General features: G+C 39.0%; 1 protein-coding gene across 1 annotated transcript in view; it reads right to left on the bottom strand.

Annotated features, from left to right (window-relative positions):
• ZYX (zyxin) overlaps positions 1–25417 on the bottom strand; it is a 1199731-nt gene that overhangs the window by 794371 nt on the left and 379943 nt on the right. The window lies entirely within an intron of this gene.

Genomic DNA, 25417 nt, shown 5'->3' with positions numbered 1-25417 from the left:
GTCTCTGACCCAGAGGACTTTCCCGGTCAACAAATGTCAATAAATAAATAAATAGATAATAAATAAGCATTATTCTTAAAGCCCAGATTGTGTGTTATGCAGCTACATAAGCCTTTATACTCCAAAATCTCTTTAATAATATATGTACCCAAGGTGAATTTGTGTACAGGATCGGAAGAACTGAAGTATAAAACACCACTCTTTTCAGTATTTACATGTAAACCATTACCTCTCATCCATTTGTATATCTCCTAGACATACAAATTGAATTTAATTCAGTCAGTGGCACTAGTTAAAAATGTACCTATTTTAATGCTATCTGCATATCTGGACACAAAACACAGTGGATATGAAAAGTGTACACACCCCTGTTAAAATGCCAGGTTTTTGTGATATAAAAAAATGAGACTGCAATAAATAATTTCAAAACTTTTCCCACCTTTAATGTGACATATAACCTGTACAATTCAATTGAAAAACAAACAAATCTGTTAGGGGAAAAATATAAAAAAACTAAAAAATGTACAATAAGCTGGTTGCATAAGTGTGCACACCCTTAAACTAATACTTTGTTGAAGCACCTTTTGATTTAATTACAGCAGTCAGTCTTCTTGGGTAGGAGTCTATCAGAATGGCACATCTTGACTTGGCAATATTTGCCCACTCTTCCTTGCAAAAGCGCTCCAAATCTGTCAGATTGTGAGGACATCTCTTGTGCACAGCCCTCTTCAGGTCACCCCACAGATTTTCTATTAGATTTAGGTCTTGGCTGTGGCTGGGACATTCCAAAACTTTAATTTTCTTCTGGTGAAGCCATTCTTTTGTTGATTTGGATGTCATTGTCATGTTGAAAGGTGAAATTCCCCTTCATCTTCAGATTTCTAGCAGACACCTGAAGGTTTTGGGTCAAAAGTGACTGGTATTTGGAACTGTTCATAATTCCCCCCACCTTGACTAATGTCCCAGTTCCAGCTGAAGAAATACAATGCCTAAGCATGATACTGCCACCACCATGCTTCACAGTGGGGATGGTGTTCTTTTGGTGATGCGAAGTGTTGTTTTTGCGCCAAACGTACCTTTTGGAATTGTGGCCAAAAAGTTCAACCTTAGTCTCATCAGACCATAACGCATTTTCCCACATGCTTTTGGGAGACTTGATGTATTGTTTTGTGAATTTTAGCTGGGCCTGGATGTTTTTCTGTGTAAGAAAAGACTTCCATCTTGCAACCCTACCCCATAGTCTAGACATATGGAGACTATGGGAGATTGTTGTCACATGTAATACACAACCAGTACTTGCCAGAAATTCCTGGAGATCCTTCAGTGTAGCTGTAGGTCTCTTGGCAGCCTCCCTGACCAGTTTTCATCTTGTCTTTTCATCACTTTTGGAGGGACTTCCAGTTCTTTGCAACGTCACTGTTGTCCCATATTTTCCCCACTTTTTGATGACTGTCTTCACTGTGTTCCATGGTATATCCAATGCTGTGGAATTTTTTTTGTACCCTTATCCTGACTGATGCCTTTCAACAATGAGATCCCTTTGATGCTTTGTAAGCTCTCTGTGAACCATGGCTTTTGCTGTAGCAGGCAACTGAGAAGATGTCAGGAAAATCCTACTAGGACAGCTAAACTTTATTTGGGGTTAATCAGAGTCTCTTTAATTGATGGCAGGTATGTACCCAAGAAGACTGAATGCTGTAATTAAATCAAAAGGTCTTTCAACAAAGTATTAGTTTAAGGGTGTGCACACTTGTGCTACCAGCTTATTGTATGTTTTTTTATTTTTTATATTTTTTTCCCATAAGAGATTTGTTTCTTTTTCAATTAAATTGTACAGGTTATAGGTCACATTAAAGGTGAGAAAAGTTTTGAAATTATTTATTGTGATCTCATTTTTTATATCAGAAAAAAATGGCATTTTAACAGGGCTGTGACATTTTTTTATATCCACTGTGTATATTGTTATTAGGTAAAAATGGAAATACAAAACTGAACAGTAATGGGCCCAACACATCCCCTGGGGGGTGTCAGAAACCATACCTCTCAACTGTTCAGATTTTCATAGAACGTCCAGATTTTTGGCTCATATTTTTAGTCTGTTCCTCATAAAATTTGTGGTTTTCTGGAAAAATCACTCGGATGATCTGAGGATTGAAGTCACTAAATAATGACATACATATTAGTTTCAGGTTACAAATCCTTCAGAAAATGAATGTTAAAACAAACACTGTTACTCTAGCAACTTTCTAAGTTTATAAGAGCAATATTTAAAATATGTCCCTATTTTTGTCCCCTCATTTTGTCTGGCTTTGTCCAGATTTCTTGCTCTAAGAGGATGAGAGGTATGAATTTCATAACCTATTTCTGACCAGCTAGAAAAGTGACTATTCAATTTAACACATTGCTTCCTGTTACTGAGATAACCTTTTACCCAGTTAATAACAGATGGGTTACCATTCTGGGTGATCAGGGAGTTGATTAAAACTAGTTGCGGGATACTGTCGAAAGGCTTTTGATAAGTCCAAATAGACCACTGCAAGACTAATGCCATTATCCAAGGCTTCACTAACATTACTATAAAATGATCTGAACTAGTTCTGATTTATCTGACCACTTAATTCTCATAGGAGCTTTACTCTTGGTTAGGTCAGTCAAAGTGTATGTAACAGGGTTCAGGCACCTAGGCAGCAAGACATTTTCCTGTGGTACATTTGGCTGGGGACACATGGCTGAAGTGACATTCAGCTATGGAGGAATATGGTTGTTGCAAAGTCTACACAGTCAAAGAGATGGACACAATACCATACCCACAACTTTAATAAGATAGTGCAAGGGTGCAGAAGAAGTAATGAGTGTTTCGCTCAGTGTACAGTACATGCTTATGTAACTACAACATGGAGAAGTGTGCTACAGCATGGAGGAAATCTTGCATGCTACTGTAATCACATTTATGCTCCAGTATGCATCTTAGGTAATGTTCTCTACACACTGCGAAGAGGGTAGTAGTGCACACACACTAATTATGAAGGCAATGCCTATTGTGCACTGCATTTTTACTGGCACTGACATGTCCACTGGCCAGCTTGCTGCTAATGTCCGCCATACTGTCTGCTGTCTCATTTTTCATTGGGGGCCATGGACATTATTTTCCCGCTGTGCATTGTGCATTTGGTTATTGAATCTGTGGGCACAACACTGCATTCTTCTCTTTGCTCACAGGAGAATTCACAGCAGTCATATTTCTCTGCAGCTGAATATAACTTCAGCCATGTGCCCCCAACCAAATGTACCACAGAGAACTGTCCTGATGTCTAGGCACCTGAACCCCATGTAATATTAGCAAAATTCAGAATAAATTTCCAATAATAGCTTTTCAGTCCTAGGAGAGTCTTAACCTTTTTCTTAGTTTTTGGCATGGGACTGATTGTATTGCTTTGATTTTCTCAGTCTGGGGTTTTACTATCCCTTGGCTGAGTATATAACACTAAATAGCAAGCTTCTACCACTCCTAAATTACAGTTGGCTAGGGTTAGCAGTAAGTCCAACTTGATGTAGGGAATCCAAGGAGGCTTAAAATTTAGGCAGATGGATTTCTCAGTCCTCAGAAACTATGATCTTATCATCCATGTGGACTGCTGTATACCCGATACAGATTCTTACAGTTTCATCCGTCAGCCTCTAGAGTGTTGCAGCTGTTCTGTGCAGACCAAAAGACAGGACTCTGAAGTGAAAAAAGTCCATTTAGTATGAGAAGTCTCCCTTTTCTTTGTTTCTCCAGCTAATGGAGTTTGCCAGTACCCTTTGGTTAGGTACTAAGGGGACAGAAATCTAGCCTTTTCAGTTTTTTTCAATAAAATTGTCCACATTTGTCAACTTAGGGCATGGGATATGAATCAAATTTAGATATGCTATTTAACTTTCTGGATCCTTTGAAAACTCTTTTCGAGCTGTCATGCTTTGTGACCAGTACAAGGAGAATATTCCACTTATTTTGGAATTCTTCTGTTCTACAGGGCAACTAAAGACAAAGAGCAGATGCTCAGCCAGTTAGAACCAGAAGCTTGTAGAATACTTCTAATGAGGTTAGCACGTAGTATTTATCACATAACCACATTTTGTGTGGTCAGTTAGGGATGGACCAGCCAAAAGCTAAAAGTTTAGATAGATAGATTTTGCTGGCTTAATGCAATGAAGTAACTAGGTTTAAGAACTTCCTGAACCTCTTTCCTAACTACTTGACACTAGGATGGTGGTATCCACTATAGTTTTAAATTTACTTTCTCACCAAGCACGGCTTCTGGGTTGTGTTAGATTAAACTGGTTATATTAGGCAACTGTGAGAATATGCCCTTATTCCCTTTCTCAGACATTGATAATGTTTCCCCTATTTTGACTTCTGTCCAAAGTTTCAAAATATTTGGGTTATGTAATTGTTCTATTTTCATTTCCCTGGTTGTCTTACCTTATTCTTTACTTCACCTATGTTTTATGTAATTTCAAAGGGTTCTTGACATTTTGCAAGGAACTTGCTTTCAGTGATGGGTACTTACACAAGTACTTTATCTCTTAGTTTGAATTTGTTGAGATTGCAGTTTTTGTTATATGCTGCCTGCTGCATCTCCTGTACTCTATCAATTTGTTATCTTATTATAAACATTATAGATCTTGACCTTTCCTACAGGTAGAAAAATGTTCTGTCATGCTTTTATAGGAGGTTGTTTTCCTCCTGTTATGTTTCTTTTGTTGTATCTAGCAAGCTTCAGGATGAGTGCCATACAGTAATTCAAAGGGTGTGTATCCAGTTGAAGCTTAGGGTTCTTCTGTTACAGCAAAGAAAACCTATGAAAGCAGTTAGCCCCAGCTTCTCCTATCCACTTCTATAACCTTTAGTAACATAGACTGTGAAGGTTTAGTAAAGTTCTCAGCTAGCCCATCTGTTTGGGGGTGGAATACAAATGTCCTCACCTGTTTCACATTTTAAATTGACAAAATTCATGCATTATTCTGGACATGATTGGGTTGCCTTTGTCAGTACGAATTTCTAAGGGAATCTCTGGCCTAGAAAAAAAAGTACTAGTTTCTTTCTATGGAGTTTGCATTGAGACTTCCTAGGGATATTGCCTCAGGAAATTTTGTTTCATAATCAGTAATTGTCAGGATATAACTAATGGCCTTTATTCATTTTCACAACTGGACTCACTGTGTTCATCTATACTCATTTAAATGGGACATCCGTATCAGATAGGGTATCAAATGGTTCTTAAATCTGGGTTAGGTGCTATCCTTTGACATTCTGGGTAAGCTGCACAAAAAATTCTATAGTTACTTCATTGCATTAAGCCAGCAAAATCTATCTATCTAAACTTTTAGCTTTTGGCTGGTCCATCCCTAACTGACCACACAAAATGTGGTTATGTGATAAATACTACGTGCTAACCTCATTAGAAGTATTCTACAAGCTTCTGGTTCTAACTGGCTGAGCATCTGCTCTTTGTCTTTAGTTGCCCTGTAGAGCAGGTCATTTCTTAGTTCAAAGTATGGGTTTAATGTAGGGCTGTTTAGTTCCTCCATCTCCCTTTCTACTTGTTATACTTCTCTAACTCTAGTTAGTAGAGTTTTCCCACTGGGCCTTTTTAAAATTTACATGGTTTATATGGACGGTAGCCAAGACAGTATTACTTTTGTCAATATTTTGATGTAAATTAGGTGTTGTGGCATCTTATCCTATAAGTACAGGTACAGGTTTTGTCCCTTCATCTAGTTCATCTTCTAAAAAATGCAGTTCATGAAAACCATTTTCATTCACCAGGAGTACTGGTAATTTCTCTGTCTCACAGGAGTTATGCTCTGCCCTTAGAATCCTGCTTCTATCTTTGACTGCCTGTATGCTTTAATGTAAGAGGGAAAAGCTTAAGACTCTGTCCAACTTCCCCTTTTCTTCAAAATGAGTCATTCTATCTCTTCTTCGGTTTCTACAATCACTTCCCTTAATGCATTCTCAACAAAGGGTTCTTTTCTGTCAGTTTCTACATTGACTTATTTTATCACTTTAACCACCGAAGTCTTTTGGTGGAACTCACCTTCCATGACAATCTCCATGCTAACTTCCTTGATTACTTAAACAGAAACTTTTAGTAAGGCTCACCTTTCCTGTCATTCTCTACACTGACTTATTTTATTACTTTAACAAATGGAGTAATTTGACAGGACTCAGTATCAGACTTACTTTTGCTTATTTTGTGCCTTTTTTGCACACTGTTCTGTAATGTGGACATATTTCTGGCAACATCTATAGTAGAAGGCCCCACCCCGTAAATTCCATAGCTCATTAAACTGGCAAAAGTCTTCAACAATTACTACGATGTACATGAAGTTAGGCACTAGTTCTTAAACTTAGTGTGTAACAGTTTGCCTAAAACAATTTGTAATTCAACATGTGCTATGATGTATTCCATTTTATCTCCATGAAGATATGTTACTTCAGTTTTCTGTTCAGTAACTGTTTTATGCTTGCATACATATTGTGATCTAACTAATTTAATTATACTGTGAGTCCAACAATAATAGCATTTCTTTTCCCTCTACCATGTTATTACAGTTAACAGATTTAGCAAAGGCACAGTGAAAATTCCACCCTTCTAGCAGCAGTATCACATTCCATGAGTTCACATTCCATTTGCAGGCTTATACGTACAACATATTGGCAGTCTCTTACCACTAATCCTGACTAATTTTCTTACTACTGGTTCTCTCTTTAAACCATAACTTTTCCTGTTTATTCTGTCTCACATATTTTTACCACCTCTGTCCTTCTGACTATATGTTTCCCTACTCACCTTTCAGCAACCAAACAATCTGCTGATTGTTCCTGCTCTTCTCCTGCTCTCCTTGTTTCTACCCGCTCCATTCGCCCTGCGGGCTCACTCCGCTCCCCTACCCTGCCCCCAAATTCCACCCGCCCCCAGTACCTCTACCTTTATTCTACCATAACCACACCCACTGTCTTCCCAAACCAATCAGTCTCCTCCTCACTAGTAACACCCACTCCCTTTTTCCCGCTCAAATTTTCGAACCCTCCTCATCTATCTGATCACACCTATCCAATTAGGCCTTATCATCCTCTCCACCACCACTCCCCAGCATACCCACACTAATCTCTCACTTACTGTTCACCCCTCCCCCTCCTTTATCAACCTACTAGCTACTCTATATATATCCCTCTCTTGTAACTACCAACACTACACAAAAATAGTACCTCTAAATAGCCTATTCCACTATGTTATCTAAACACTCACAAATCTCCTATTACTTTTACTTCTCAACCTATCCTACCTTCACTACCTCACCCAGCCCCACACTCCATACCATCAACACTCCTTCCATGTAACTAACCATCTTTCCTTCTCTCCCCCACATCCTGGGACCCCAATCTCCCCCCACCTTTATCTTATAACAAACATCCTACTTTTTCCCTACAAACTTATTACCTCATATAAATCCCCTACCCCACTAATAACTAACAAACCCTTAATAATCTCACCTGAATCCAACCTACACTCCAAACTGTGCTATTACCTCTCTAACTCAATCTCATATCTGATCTGCAGTCTACTATCAGGTGACATCCATCCCAACCCTGGCCCATCCAACTCATCCACCACAGGCAAGTCAATATTCCTTACTTCTTTAAATTCTCAGAGCATAGTTAATAAAATCCCAAACCTCCATGCCTGGATAAATCATAATAAACCTGACATCCTATCCATCTCAGAAACTTGGCTAAAACCCCAAATAAAAGACTCTGAAATTATACCACCAAATTACTGTATCATTAGAAAAGATAGATCCCACAAAAAAGGGGGAGGAGTAGCACTCATATACTCATCCTCCTTATCAGTCACTCCCTATAATAAGCCTATCCCACCCTTTAAGAACGCCGAACTACTCCTTGCAATACTTCAAATTAACAAACATAAGCACATATGTATAGCTTCCCTTTGCATCCCCCCAGGGAATAATATTTCTACTCTTGAACACATCCTCTCCTGGCTCTCCACCAACATCAGTAATGAAACAATAATCCTAGGAGATGTGAATATTAACTGGGCTTCCATTCAATCTCCTACAAACCCACTTAACATCAACTTCTACAACTTTTCACAACTAATTAATTCTATAACACATCCCTCAAAAAAACCTCTCCAGTGGCAGTATTTTGGATTGGATTCTAGTCTCACATCCTCAATACTTCTCTGACAGGGGTACTCTTCCAGATCCTCTTAGTGACCATCTTCCCATCTTTACATACCGACTCCATTTATCCTTACATCGTTCCCACAACTATATTACCGTACGTAACCAAAAAAACTTTAACACAACATCCTTCACTAACTCCCTAAAAGCTATAAACTGGAACTGTCTAAAAACATTACCTCTCGACAATGCAGTTGCTCACTTTAACACCTTATTCCTAAAAATTCTAGACCACCATGCTCCCATAAGGACAAAGAGAATAAAAACTAAAACAGCCGCTCGGCTTACTAAAAACACACTAACTATTATGAGGCAAAGAGATAAAGCCTGGGCTCTTTACCTAAAAAACAGGTCCCCCATCACCCTTCTTGAATACAAAACACTTCAAAATAAAGCAAAAAAACTCATAATTTCCGACCGACAAAACTTTTTTTCCACACTACAAAACAACAACAAAATTAACCCTCAGAAATTCTGGAAAGGTATCTCCACTCTCCTTAACCCTGGCAAACTAGACACCCCCTCGCCTGACCCAAATGCTACTGACACTGACTTAGCAACCCAATTTAACACTTTTTTCATTGACTCTATCTCTAAACTTACTTCTTCTTTCTCTAATACCACCACAATCTCCACTTCACCTCCTCCCGCCTCTACCATTACTCTTCCCTGTTCTTCCACCACTCCTTCACTCTCCCCCACTAACTCACAATCCTTCACCCCTTCTTCTACTATCACTCACCCCTCTCCATCTCCTTCCCCTACTTCCCACACTTCCCAGTGTCCTCCCTTCTCATTAAAACCAATTCCCACTTTTACTATAAAAAAACTCCTCCAGAAATTGAAGCCATGCTCCAATGCTCCAGATGATATCCCTGGTTATTTTCTCAGTCTAGCCGCTGAAGCAGTCACCTACCCCATTAGCATTCTAATTAAACGTTCAATCCAGGAATGCATAGTACCCAAAATTTGGAAAAAGGCCTTCATTATACCATTACATAAAGGAGGCAACAATAATAATGTTACCAACTTCTGTCCCATTGCTATCCTGTCTCCTATCTCTAAACTCTTAGAAAAATGCATACAACAACAACTTCTTCCACACCTCTTAGATAAACAGCTTCTAACACCCACACAACATGGATTCAGGCCAAATCATAGTACTATGACTGCCCTTCTCTCCTTCCTTGAAACTATTAATAAAGCCCGGGATTCTGGCCTTATTGTTTCCACCCTACTACTAGACCTTTCTAAAGCCTTCGATACTATCTCTCATAGCCTGCTCTTAACTAAACTCTCTAAACTTAACATATCCCCTTCTTCCTTGAATTGGTTCTCTGGCTACTTATCTAACCGATATCAAGCAGTAAAATGGAAAAAGGCCACCTCCTCATTTCTTAATACCCCAACCGGAGTCCCCCAAGGCTCCATATTAGGTCCCCTTCTTTTTAATATATTTATAAATGATTTCCAGAACTCTATTCCTTTCTCAAATATCATCCAATATGCAGATGATTCAACTATCATCTGCTCTGCCACATCTACCCCTGTACTCCTAAAACTTACTCAAGAAGCTTTTTCAACCACTGAGCAATGGATGAAAAGAAACCACCTTGTATTAAATGCCTCTAAAACCAAACTAATGGTATTTACTCCCTCTAAAACTACCTCATTCAACTTTAACTCCTTCACTATCACTAGCCAAAACAATATACCTCTGGAACTGGTATCAGAGACCAAATTACTTGGGGTCCAAATTGACAACCAGCTTAAATTCCATTCCCACTTACAACTAAACATCAAAAAAACCCATCAAAAACTAGGCATGCTCTACCGACAAAATAACTACCTTATCCCTGCCACTAAAGTAACTCTCTCTACTTCCTTTCTTATCCCCTCCCTTCCCTATGGAACTCCTCTTCTCACTAACCTACAATCCTCTCTTAAATCTCAACTTTCCTCCTGCTACAACAAAATTGCCAAATTTGCTACCAGCCAAAAGTCGTCCTCTCATCACTGCCTTTCTCTCCAAAACCTAAAATGGCTAGAACTACCAAATCAGCTCATCTATACACAACTAACTCTTGTACATATGCTCATTTTTAACCCCACCCTCTGTCCTTCACTCTCTTCTACCTTTAAGATGTACCTTCCTGATCGAGTACTAAGGTCCAATAATCAAAATCTAATAGAAGTGCACAAACCATCCTGTCCACCACGCAAAAATCTTCTATCTTATGGTTTAGCACGTCTCTGGAACTCCCTACCACCTTCCATTTGTACTACTTCTAACCATTACTCTTTTAAAAAATCTCTTCACTCACACCTAATATCCCAATGGGAATGCTCCTGCTCTCTCCCCACATAACAAATGATATAAAACTCCTGTTCCATTCATTCTATGGAAAACAAACCCCTTTTTCACCTCATTCAAGGCCTTAGATTCCTTCTTTCTCTCTTTCTCTTTTCTCTCTCGATCTTATTCTCATCTAAAACTTTCTCCTTCTATTCATCTCTCCATATACTTTTATTCCAGTACTTATATGTTAGTTGTAAATATTGCATCAGACAGCTGCTACTTATATGCGGTTTGTAAACAATGAATCAGACTGTAACTATGAACTGTATGTTCCTAAGAAGAAATGCCTCTCTGCTGTACAATGCAATGTTCCATTGCCAGTCAGTTTTAACTCCAACCTCATCACTAGTGTGTATTACTTGCAATGTTTGCTGTATTAATTGTAAAGGTCTTGTTCAAAACTGCAACCTTTGTATAAATATAATCTTTAAACTATTGCAACCTAGAGTGCTAATGGAGCTTTTCTCCCCAGGACTCCATTGAAAACGGGTTCAAATGGCCCAATGGACTATCCTGGTAAACCAACTGCAAATAAATAAAATAAAATAAATATTGGTTAACATTAATATTTTTACTGGTTCAGTACAACTGCTACTAAGCCTGCAGTAGTTAGCTATATGTATAACCTTTAAAATAAATCATTTCAGTTAGTAACAAGTTTTTTTTTCCATGTAAAGACGCATACTTGGATGAGGCTATGTAATCAGCCTGGGTATATGTAAGTCTATGTTAGAATTTGCACTCTTTGTTAATTGCAGATATTCAACTGCAACAACTAGCTGCTCATAAGACTTAGGGCTACTCTGAAATACCAAGTTTCTTAAGTTACTAAGTAGTGCCTTTTTAAATTTATCTACAGCCAAGTTTCAAACATTTTCCTTTCATTCTTCACAAGGGGTTCTAGCCATAGTGTTAAGATATAAAGTAAATCAGCCATTTGTGGCTTTACTGTTTTGTCCATACTGAATGCTCAATTATGAAACTTAAGGGACCATGCTTCAGGTGAAGTTCTAGCCCTTACCAAAATTTTTCATTTCAGATTTTGGTAGTCATATGCATCATCATCTTCCAAGTCTGTATATGCTTTTAAGTAGTCCCCTAGTTAAGTAGGATGAAATAATTCTGGTCAATTTGGTTACAGACCATCTCTACTTTCCTATATTTTGAACACCACATAGGCTTTTGTGTTGTCTTTCTTAAGACGGAAATAAAAATATAACTTGTCAGGTAAAGTTGCATGTAAAAGGACATAAAAAAAATCAAATAATACAACTTACTGTGACCTGCAGGGCAAGTGAAAATAAAACAAACTTTAAAAAATACATGTATTCAATGACATTACGCAGGTAAGTGCTTTCGCACTGAATTAACTAATGCTTCATCAGACAAATAAAAAACTTCAAAGAGTCTCTTAAATACAAAAACATCACTTCACATCTTATTAGTGCATATTCAAACTGACAAATAAGAGCAAAGACACAATAAATCACCAAGGATATTCACCACCTCATCAGCGGGTGCTGGTACAGAGTACGTCTCATAGCAATGACATCACAAAGAAAACTTTGATGCTGTAGTTTCAGACAGCAACACAATACAGCACATATTATGCTCTTATTCATAGAGTTCATAAAATTTATGCAAACAGTGCAAAACAAAGACTACTCTAAAGCTATTACACTTCCTTACATAAACTATAGATTAATGATAAAAAAATAATAAAAAAATAAAAAATAATATACATACATATTTTCTAAATCCTGAAACAGATCAGTGTAAGAGGGGGCTCATTTTAAGAACAGGTTTCAGGGACATGGAATCATTTAGACATGGTGGTTTAAAGGATCATAACTCAAGTATCCAACTTTGTTCTCTAGCTTCAGTGATGTTCTTAACATTTCCCCCTCTAACACCTAACTTGACAGTCTCCAGAACAAAAAACTTGAACGTATGGTGTGCCACTGACTTCTGGACATGTACACCAAATTCATTAGTGTCTCTCACTGTCCTGATCTCACCTAGGTGTTCAAGAATCCTATCTTTGAAACACCAATTTGTTTTACCAATGTAGAAGGCAACACATTCCTAGCAGAATGCATAATAAATCACATTGACTGTTCTACAGTCAGCGTAAAAAGAAAAATCTATGGTATGCTTCAATATTGGGTGCTCAAAAGTATGGCCAGAATATATATAATGGCATGCTCTACAATTCCTACATGGAAACGTGCCTTTTTTTTTTTTAAAGTTTGTTTTATTTTCAGTTGCTGTGCAGGTCACAGTAAGTTGTATTATTTGATGTTGTCTTTCTTCCCTAGCTTCTTCAGAGGGTCACTGATGGTTGGGAAGCCCAGTGAGGTGGAAGGTTGGTTCACAGTAGTAAATTTTTTTTGTTTTTAAGTAAAGCAGGTGTTGGTCAACAGCAACGCTTTTTTTCTACAAGGCTAAGCAAGTTTTCATCTGTGACTGCATGTCTATAATACAGTTCACTAAAACTTTACTAGATTTTACCAATTAGCCTGAAGGCAACTCTCCATTTCAATCAGAACTCAATAAGTATAGTTCAGAATGTGCAAAGTTATAGTTTCACCAACAGGAAAACTAGATGCAATTTCGTTAAGACAACCACACTTCTCTGCCATGAGGAGTCTTCTCCAAAGCAAATTCCTGTGTGGGCATAAGAACTTCTAATGGTTCCTCAAAGCAACCCATTTAACTGCTACCTGGAACCATTTGATTACCAGCAAACTCAATATGGCTTCAAGGGTTTAACAGTTCTCCAGAGTTTTTGTTACTAAAAAAGGTTTTCACACAATACAGAACAGATTCTTATCTCTTTAAGCATCACCATTCACTCCTGAGGATTAATTCTGTTAAGCAGTCTGTCAGTAATAAAGGCACAGACAATGCTTGCACTTCTTATTTTGAGATGAGGAAAAACTCAAGCAGACCAAGTAGGAAAGACAGAGTTATTAAAGAAAACATTTTCTGCCAGCAATAATCCACTAATATAGTATGCGGCAGTACCAAAAATCCCTCTTAAGCAGTTCTCTACATTTAAACAGATTTATTTACAAGTGAAAAAGCAAAACATTTAGATTCTTGTCAAAAAGTACTAATGACAGAAACAAAATAACAACATTCCAGTGTATTTGCCCACAGTTACAAAAGTTCAGCCACCTTATTTAAAGAATCATGTATGAAATGATTCTGTAAGATTTCCTTTGGCTTGACTGACCCTGTTCAAACAGCAACTACAATATTTCTGTATCGGACCTAAAAAGGTAAGTCCAGCTCTTCACGAGCCTTAATGCAGCATGCAGTATAATGGTCTTCACCCTCTTCTGGTTTCAGGGATGTACTCCAAACTTCTCCTCACACTGCCACCTTTTAGTTATCCATACTGTTTTATGGAGACTCCATTTGACTACATTTCTCAGCTCAGAAATCAGGAATCTGACCTCAGCAGGATTAATGGTCCTAGACAGCTGAATCTCATTAATTTCCTGTATTAGTCTACTTCTGACATACTTCCTGATAAAGGGCAAACCTAGCCCCCTACAGCAGTCAGGGTGCTGTTCCATAGCAGGGACAGTCATGATATATATAATTTAAATGTAGAATGTTGCATGCTTGACCTATCCTTTCAGTTATCTAGGTTGTGTATAGTCAGCTCCTCATCATAATACCCACTCTTAATATGATATACTGCCATCGATGCCTTCTTTTGTGGTTTTATCTCCTTGATATCCTACTTCATGTACAGAAGTAAACTTCCATAGTTCTACAAATTAGTCCAAATGTAGCTTATTCAGTAACCTGCAGAGAACTGACTGGGTCACTCTTACTAAATTATATCGCACTTTTCTTTAAACCTCAGCATCTAGTTACCAACTGCTGACTTTCTTTTGCATTGGACTACATTGTGTAAACTCATTTTTACCATCACCACCTCTATAGCCTTCTCTATAGTAGTATTGCAATACAATAGATTTGTTCTCTTTGGGTTAAACACAGAAAGGATTTGTAATGCTATATGGAAAATGCCTTAGGGCTAGACGTTATTGTAGTATATTAGAAGATTTTATAGAATAAGCAAAATTTTTAATTAGTCTTTTAATAAAAATAGGTTATACTGTCTGAAGTGTACAAAAAGCTATTGGAATGCATGTCAGGCTAATAGAAACAAAAAGTGGTACCCACAGTCCTCTACTTTATACAGGTCTTTTTAGAATTTACAAAATATTTCTAATACCTCTCTACAGGATCTCTGATTATTTTTGTAGTCCTAGCCACCATAAGTTCGGCAACATCCTTTTCTATTTTATGTTTCCTACATCATTGTGCTAGTATTTTTTTTTTGCCTTAGGGTTGTTATAAAAATAATTGCTTAACAGCAACTTTTCTAATCTCGTACATATTATCCAAATACTCCATTATGTTCCCTTTTGCATTCAACAATTACTCTTCTTTTTGTTTTGCAAGATTCCCCTTCATGGGCAATACTTTAAACTTTGGTAGCCCCTCTAAATAACTCCTTTTGTTTTCCATAACTCTTTCTCTCATTTCAACAATATTTTTCAGTTCTAGTTTCATTTTATCGCACTCCTCAGCTATCTCTTCTGAAGAAATGTTAATCTTCCCTGACAGCTTTTTGAATCGCTTCCACTATCCATTCCTTAAATTCCACTCTTTTAAACAGGTAAGTAGGAAAGAGACAGTGTCTCATTTTTTTACTTGATTACTCTGCATCGTTTTATTATTCATTCACACATGATATGAAATAGTTATTGGATGTGTTTCAAAACTTTCATTTAAGTACCCATGCTCCTTTGACTGTGATGTATAATTTTTGTCCAGTCTTACCCAGTTATTGTATCTTGAGAAATAATATATACATTTTGGCTGAATTCCTGCTGGTAATTTCACATCTCTTATGTCAAAAATTCTCATATAGCTATTCAAAAATCAACCATTTGTTAGATTTTCCCTTCTACATCCCGCTGCTATATCTTCAGTATTGCATATCAAGTTCCAGTCCTCATCTATGAATAATATTCCCTGCTGGAAATTCTCTTAACTTTCGTAATAGCAATTTTACGTGGAATATAAATACATGCCAATGTAACTCTCTTTCCGTGCCAGTAACCCCTTATAACCACAAATCTACCATTGTTAGTTTTCTTCTTCTTCCTCTGCTCCATCATTATTGGAGCTCCACTTGCAATCAGTATTACCTACAGTTCCTTTCTCACTGATATGTTGCAGAATACAAATTCTGAAATCCTTTCTTTTTTCATCAAATTCACGTTTGTTTCTCTCTAAAGTGTGTCTCCTGTGACATTTTTATTTGGACTCTACACCTCTTAATATACATTATTACTCTTTGCTTCTTTTCCATACCTGCAATGCTATTTATACTCCATGAAATGATTGATAAGGCAGTCATTCTGACAAGATAACATTACTTTCACACATTCTATGTAACAGTTTTTGGAATATATGTTTCTAGCATGCAACTTACATGCACACATTAATATTTATCAGGCTGATCTTATATGTAGTTGTAGCTTCCCTTCTCTGTCTGGACCCATGTTACATTTTCCTAGATATTTCACTTCAATAAAAACATACAAAAACAAAAAAAACAAACAAAAAAAAAACGTCCCCAGGATTCAATAAAGCCTACAGTCCTTTTTCTCTGTGTGCATGTTGTGACGCAATGCACGCATGAACATGAAAAGTTTTAGATTCAGTAAGAGCTGTGTAGAGGTGCGCACCCCCACACAAACAAGGTAAACACTGTGGTATGCTAATTACAGCATGAGCATCTGAATTATATAACATGGTGGGGCTATTTAACAAGCTATAAAGCATGCGTGTAGACTCCGCGCTGGTTTTCCCTGTGAATTCCAAAACTTTTGGAAAACAGTCATTGAAAGGAGACTACACTGACAGAATGTTGGAGGTTGCTGCTGCTTTAATTCATTTGTATGTACTACAAGCTAAAGCCAATGCTGCTGCTGCTGGTAATAGGCCTAGGCAGAGAAGAAGAAGAGTTTTCAGGCCCTGTCTGGCTTTTTACAACCTACATGATGTGGAAATTGTACAGCGCTACAGGATGGATAGGGACACACTACAGAATCTCTGTGATCTCTGCCGTCCTCAACTGATAGCCAGAGCTAACTGAGGGGAACCCATCCCAGTGGAGACAAAGGTATGTGCAGCCCTTAGAATCTTAGCTACAGGTACCTTTCAGAGACCAACAAGGGATATGCTGGGGGGGTCACACGCATCAGCATCCAGGATCCTCCACCAATTCCTGAATGCTATGCTCTCACAAGCCAGTGACCACATATATATTTTCCCCATAGTTTTGAGAAGAGGGCTAGAAATATGCAGGAGTTCTGCAGTGTAGCCACTACCCTGAAGTACTGGTTGTCATAGACTGCACACATATAGAAATGAAGGCACCACCTGGGGTATGTGGTAGGCTCTAGATTAACAGAAAGGGCTACCACTTTATCAACTGCCAAATCATATATAATGCCAGGGGGATAATTTTGAATGTGTGTGCTAACAACCCTAACAGTTACCATGACTCATATATCTGGCACACCTCCCAACTGTACTAAGATGTTTGCTAGGGGAGATATCCCACTGGGTCATCTACTGGGGGATACAAGCTATGCACTGGAACTGTGGCTGATGATACCCATCAGAAATGCACACCCGCCCATGGAAGAATGCCATAATGAGGCACACGCTCAAACCAGAAATATCATAGAGTGTGTGTTTGGGCTGCTGAAGTCATGGTTCTGGTATCTATATACATCTGCGGGAGCACTGTAGTACAGTCCATGGACATGTCCAGAAATATTCACAGCATGTGCCATGCTACACAACATCATCCTGAGGAAATAGCTTCAGTAGGATCAGCAAGAGGAAGGGGCACACATCCCACCACCAATACCAAGGTCACTATAGACACAGGCAGATGAGAAGTCAGAGGGGGAACCACCAGCTGCTGTGGGTGTAGGCAGACATAGGTGTGCTCAGTATGCCCTTGCATTGGCTAAGAGACAATGCACAGCACACTCACTCACCACCTAGGGGCCTAAAACTTTCCTCCTACATGCATACATATAGTAATACTGATGCTAAGCAACTCACACAGCCTTTACCTCCCCATGTATTGGCTGTGTACTGCTTGCATCAGACACAGTCAGCCCTGAACTACAACTGTGTCAAGTGCTGCTTTTACAAGGTATCTCTAACCTGGCGTGTATTGTGTAATAATATCAATGAGTGGCATATACTTGTATCACACTAATTGGTACTGTAAGCAAGTAAGAGGTTGGAGAGTGGTACTGAAATGGTTTTAAAATGTGACTGCATGTGACTTATATGTATTCATTATTAAGTAGTAGGCCTCTGGCATCAAAGATTTTCACAGTCATACCCCTGAAAAGTAGTGATGGTCACTGCATGGCTCAGTTTAGCACTATAAATTTGTAATGGAAATTCATTAAAGAGAGAAGTTAGAAAGTAATGATACACATTGCAGTTTCTGAATTCACAACAAGATCATTCACAATAAAGCTGGGAAATTTTGATACTATCAATCGTGTAACTTTCCAAGGCCAATATATGTCAAAGGTAAAACTACCAGTTCAATATCACAAATGCAGATATAGTAAGCACTTTAAGTCACTTTAAGTCAATTTAAGTTTAATGCATCCTGAGCATCAGACACAAAGCTTATGTATCCCTGAATCCAAAAGATAGAAAACAGGGATATGGCACAGTTGTCATCACTTGCACAGGGTGTTGTGTCAGACAGCAGGAGGCCTAGGCTGATACCAAGGGTCAGTGAGTGTGTATGAGTAAGAAAGAGAAGCAGGCAGGCATCTGGATAAACCAACAGATGGCCAGTGAGACAAACTGAGTTTGAAGCTGCATGGCTGAACAATGAAACTGTTGTGTGTGTGTGTCTGTAGGGATTCTCCAGGTGAAATTGGTGTGTGAGAGTCTGCATGGACACAGCCAAGCTCTGTACTGGCTCTATGTCTTGATATGTTGGACAGGTGTGAGCCATTCATGGTAGAGGTGGCAGCTCATTGTTGTCATCCCTGACCATGAGAACTGGCTCTGCCAGGAGTTACACGGGCATGTCCATGCCCTCAGTCAGATGCACTGCTGCTTATTGAACATGACTGATATCTGCTGGATGAGCTCCCTTGAAGGGGATGCCCAGGACCAAGATGTCATGGAATGCGACTTCTGGATGTAGACAGCACACTCACTGATGGTGCAGTGGAAGTACTAGAACTATGGGAGTGTGATCAGGCACAGCCACGTTGGCTGGCAGCAGATGACGTGGCAGACCTATGCTCATGAGAATGCCGTTCCTCTCCCAACAGATGTTCCATCACAGACACCACACATTCCATGATAGATACCTCCCACTCCATCACAGACACCCCTCATTCCAACATGTCATTCATCTGATCCATTGAATCAGCAACATGGTGGAGGCACTCATGCATGTCAGCCTGAGCCACATACAGAACCCTTAGCATTTGTCTGGAGCATCTATGAGAACATGCCTGTTCCTCCAGGATGTCCCTAAACATACATTGAGCAACATGGGAAAAGACATCTGCACAAGGTGGAGGAGTGGCAGAAGGCCCTGCTGAGCCCCCCTATCAACTCCCCTGTGTGGCACCTCACCCACACTTTGGCTATGACCAGACTCCACAAGCACTGAAGATGCAGTAACTACACTTCCCTAAACAATGGTCTCACCCTCCACCTGTCCAATATCTGTGGTGTCATTGGAATGGGTAGGCATAGGCCTACTGGCTGTGTCTGATGGAATTGCAGAGAATGGCTGTATGTCAACCTCAGCGTCAGTTTTAACCTATGCACCCCCTGATTGTGCCTCAGTTTTGGCCACCATCATCATCAGAGCCTGATGATCCACTGATATCAGGTGGCAGAGGGCGCACACTTTTACTGTCATGATCACCTGTGATAAAAAGCAAGAAACACAGGACAATATTAATACCTACACTACTGTAATCCAATATATGCTAACAACTAACAGTGGTGCCACTATTACAGACACTACAGCAATACACACAGCAGGCAGTGGTGGCTGGTGACTTCAAATCAAAGGTGGGGGGATGCAGGAGACAGCTGAATGGATGGGGCCAACAGAGAGGGGTGTGGTGAACTAGAAAGGGGTGGAGTTATGGTACAGTGGGATCAATGCTGGATATGCTTACCAATTTACATGAAATAAATTCTCAGTCACTACAGCGCATGCCGAATACTCTACACAGTACATTGTTACATGTATATACAGGTAGTCCAATCAAGACAAAATGAAGTGGAGAAGAAAACAATATTTCAATGCATTGGCTACATGACAGCTTACTTAAAATCTAGATGGAAACAAAAAGGTTGTGAGGCATGAAAAATAAATTACTTTTAAATACATTACTGGAATGCCAGTCAAAATCAAGTATAAAAAAACAAGCAGCACTCAACTTAAGCCACTTCTCCTTGCACTGCAGTTCTAGTTATAATTTATATTCAGCTTTATAAAAGTAACATGCAGCCAGCAACATGCATTTTCTGTATAATAAGAAGCATAAATCAACAGTATAAAAATATGACAGAAAACCAGAACATTCTGCAAAATCAAGAACAGATAAAAAGCCACTGTACATGTCTCTATCTTGGATGGGGGGATACTCTGTCTGCACACTTACACTGCATGCATAACTGCTCCTTGTCTTGCTTGCACACATCCAAAGTCACTACATGGGGGAGTGGGGTACAACAAGTATGTCACAATTTGAACTGTCTCTGGCTGACAATGATGGCCCTGACACATTTGTCATACTCTCAACCTCAGAGCAAGAAATCTGGACAAAGCCATAAATAAAAGTGGGACAAGGGCCCAAAAATAAGGACAATTTTTAAATATTGCTCTTACAACTTAGAAAGTTAATAAAATAGTAGGTCTTGCATTAGTATGAAAGGGTATGAAATCTGAAACTCAAATGTCTGTCATTATTTTCTAACTTCAATCTTTAATGATTTGCCACTAATTTGCCAGAAAAACACAATTTTATGAAAAATGGATCAAAAATGTGATGCAAAAAAATCTGTACACACAGACACACACACAAAAAATAGACGTAGATAAAGGAATATATGCCTTTCTAAAAGGCAACACATCCTGCATCCTGCTGTGGTGCCAAAAGAGATACCTGTGTTAATCATGGTTCACTAAATAACAAATATTAATCAACATCTCATTAATATCAGCAGCTCCCTCTAAACAAATTTGCAGAAACTGAACCAGGGGCACTACCTAAGCATTTACAAAGTGATCAGTTTCTCATAAAGTCAGGCTACGTTAAGTTAGTACATAATGTTACTCAGCTTTTCAAAAGCTAAATAACGGGCGGTAGAACAACTTCCATTCTTTAAGTCACTCTGTAATAAAATCTCTTTCTATTGCAAAAAAGCATGTAACTGGGTGAACAGTGCTAGATTATGATAAACTTTCAGTTCTAAACAATAGTGGTTTGCCCTGCATAGCACTGCAGACTCTCCTCTACTAAAGAAAATATCTATTTTGGAGAGTAAACTGAATTATTAACAATTAAGCTTTCTTATAAATTTTGGAATCAAAAGGGGTATCCTATTTCATACAACCACTTTCAACATATAGTGCAAGACTAAAACAAACTGAATGTAGCCCTGCTGGAGTTACAAACATGCCAGCTATGAGTTTATTTTGCAAAATGTTCGTAGCTGTTCAGGTACAAGCTATATGTAAAACAAAGCTACATCTTTTAATTTTAGAAAACACATTTCATTTCAAAAACAGTTTAGGACAAAGTCTGAATGCATGAAAATAAGTGAGGTTAGATATTTCTGGAAGACATTAGCAGTGAAAGCTTTTAAAACCATGACAAAGAAACAGATAGAAAATAACCTAAATAAATTAAAAGACTGATTTATTTAATCATTTGAGTATAGTTGTGCATGTCCAAGAAATGAAGGCAGTAACCTCTACTGCCTGCTAGAGAATGATGTATTAAGACAGAAGGCATACTGGGAGTTAGTTCAGAGCATTTGTAGAATATTAAGAAAAAGAAACAATAAAAAAGCAACCAACAGCATGGCAGCAGATAAAGGTACAGGAAAAAAGGATCCTGCACTTTACATAAAGCTATACATCTTCCAAGAACTGAAAGGACATTTAAAAACAGCAACTTTTTTTCATGAAATGAAGAAAAATCCAAAGTGAAAAATACAACATATGTTCCATTTGAAAAAGCATGAAATGTGACCCAAGAAAAATATTTATATAATGCTGCTGGATGTTGCACCTGATCTTTTAAAATCGTGATAGAGTCTGATTGTCAAAATGCACTGCATTACACTTTTTCAAGCCATGCTATTCTACTTTTTTTTCTTTTATAAACATTCTTATTATCATATGCAATTTTATACTGTTAACAACAAATTATATATATATTTCTATTTTTATGTCTGTTTTGCTAGCATTAATTCTATTTATTGGCATATGTATTTTAGTCTGTTTATATATATACTCAATGCTAGAAGTCTAAACCTCAAAATGCACTCTCTCAAGGTACTCCTAAAAATGGAGAACATCGATATCTGTGCAGTAACTGAGACCTGGTTCAAGGCTCCAAAGAGCACCCCTGCAATACCAGGCTACAACTCTTACCACACTTTTCGGCTACCAAACCAGGACTAAAACACTAAAGGTGGAGGAGTGTCCATATTCACTAAGGATATTCACACCACCAGGCTAGCTGCCCAACACAATGCATCTGAAATTCACCAGGTGCAACTAACTCTAGGTAAGACTTCAATCCAAACTGTAGCTTGCTACAGATCCCCCACCATGCCCCAAGATTCTCACTACACCTTTCTAAACATACTGGAAAATATTAAGATACAACCAAACACCCTAATATTGGGTGATTTCAACTACCCTGCCATTAACTGGGAAAACTACTTGTGTACCAACACCTTTGCCCAATGGTTCTTGGAATTCATAAATTCCAGCACCTGGATCAGCTAATCCATAGTCCCACCAGGGGCTCCAATATCCTAGACCTGGTCATTACCAACATGGGAAATCGATGCTCCACACCTATGGTCACCACCTCGTTGGTCAGGTCTGACCATAAGCTAATAACCCTTAACATCCACATCCCACCCCCCAGTAAGGAAACCTCCATAAAAAAACTTCTCCAAAGCGAACCTCATGCTACTCAAGTCAGAAGTGATAAACTTCATGACACTCATGCAGGCGAGAACTGAAAGTTTGACTGCTGAATCCTACACTCAGGCAAGGTATGAGCATATCCACTCATGCATGAATCGTGCCATCCCAAATAGAACCAATATGCCCTTCTCCAAAAAAAGGAAGCCAATCTGGTGGTCCCCTGCCATAAAAAAACTTTCCAACAAAAGGAAGAAACTGTTGCAGAAAAGAGGAAAATCCCAGGATGCAAAAAACTCCCTTACCAGCCTCAGTAAGAAGCTGAGATCCCACATAAAATCCTCCAAAGCTAGTTACGGAAATAAAATTGCCAAAGATTCCAAAGACAACCACAAGACATTCTATAACTATGTCAAGAATCTAAATGGCAATGCTCAGATCTGCTTTGAGCTACAACAGAATGGCATTAAATATACTGATCCCAAGGATATTGCCAATATCCTGGCAGATCAATTCAGTGCCAACTTCACCCCCTAAACGGCCCATCTCAATACCGGAAGATTGCCATATTCCAGTAATAATGGCCACACAGGTAAAAACTGCACTCTCCAAAGCTAAGAATACAGCATCCATGGGACCAGATGACATCCCGGGCTGTGTACTACATGAACTACAAAATGAACTGGCACCTCACCTAAGTGTCATGTTTAATCATAGCCTCACCTCAGGCTTCGTGCCCACTGAGTGGTGCACAGCTACAGTTATCCCACTCCACAAGTGGGGATCCACCTTGGATCCCGGGAACTACCGCCCCATCAGTCTGACGAGCCTGATCTGCAAGCCCATGGAACATATTATCAAGGAACTTATAAACAAAGACATTGGCAACCTTCAAACAGTGGACCTCACCCAGTTTGGGTTCGTGAAGGGCTGATCTTGTCTCCTGAACCTGACTGACTTCTTTGAATTAGTCTCCAGAGTCATGGATGAGGGTAAGGCAGTCCACACAGCCTATCTGGACCTCGTCAAGGCCTTTGACACCATCCCCAACTCTGGAATCATAGATAGACTTACTAAGCTGGGCATTAATCCCGACATCACTTGATGGGCTGCCAACTGGCTTACTGACAGAACCCACACTGTAAAAGTAGCTGACTCGAAATCTAGCTCCAGACAAGTGACAAGTGGAGTACCTCAGGGTTCAGTCCTAGGACCGCTCTTGTTTGGCATCTACTTCTCTGAAGTACAGGCCAACACTAAGGGACTCTTGCTAACAAAGTTCGCAGATGACTGCAAACTGGGGGCCAAAATTGAATCCCCAAATGATGTGGATACTCTACAAAAGGGCCTTATAGAAACAGATGCTTGGTGCCAGAGCCATGGACTCAAGCTCAATGCCAAGAAATGTATAGTTATCCCCTTTGGGAAAAAAACATGTACCCGTGAATTACCACATAGGTGGCAGTACACTAAACACCGAAAGTGTGATAAGAGACTTAGGGACACAGGCGGACAGTGGTCTCACCTTCGATAACCACATCACCACAACAATCAGGAAATCCTTCTATGTGGCACACCTCATCACTAAGGGCTTTTCATCCAGAAAAAAGGAGGTCATTGTCCCACTGTACTCATCCCTCATTAGACCCATTATAGAATACAATACCCTGTTTGGTATGTACTTCTCAAGACATCTGCAACAACTGGAAAGGCCGCAGAAAAACCTCACTAAAAGAATCAAAGGTTTAAAGCTGACCGCCTTAAAAAACTCCAGCTATACTCTGTCGCATATCGTCTACTCAGAGGTGATCTCAGCTTAACATACAAGGCCATGTCAAACCCAGAGCTGTCGGACATGCTACACTTAAAGAAATCACAATCCCTCAGAGCCACACACTCCAGGCATCTAAATCTTGTCATCACAATAAATAAAACATGCTAGAGGGATAGGTTCCTGACCCAGAGACTCCCCATACTCTGGAATAGACTGCCCATACAAGTCAAGCAGAGCGCCTCTTTGGCCCTCTTCAAAAGGAACCTTGACGATTGGATGGGAGAAAGGAAATTCACCCCTGGGATCACGTCAGTTGCCCTGCTAGACAGGGGTCCAGGTAAGTAAATAGTGTGGGAAGAAACAGCCAGAGAATTGTTATGGCTAGGCTTGTATAGGCCCTAGTACCAACCTATGAACCTATATATATATATATATATATATATATATATATATATATATATATATATATATATATATATATATATATATATATATCGTGCTATTTTTATGTTTATGAATACTATGTCAAGGATATTTGAGCCGCTAGTGGGAGTGCAGACCAGCTGTTCCAGAGCATTTGCATTGACAAAGTCCAGGAATTTCTGTGCCTACATGTTAGTGGTCATACATCATTCCCAGTTTATGAAGGGACAGTTAAAATCGCCCATGAGTAGTGTGTTGGGTAGAATGGTAATTGATTCTAGTAACTTCAGGTATTCAGAGAGGTTTTCATGGTTCATGGATGGGG

This window comes from Protopterus annectens, chromosome 8.part0, assembly GCF_019279795.1.
Source record: "Protopterus annectens isolate FY-2018-M chromosome 8.part0, PAN1.0, whole genome shotgun sequence".
Classification (NCBI taxonomy): Eukaryota; Metazoa; Chordata; order Ceratodontiformes; family Protopteridae; genus Protopterus; species Protopterus annectens.
This window is presented reverse-complemented; position numbering and strand designations above follow the sequence as displayed.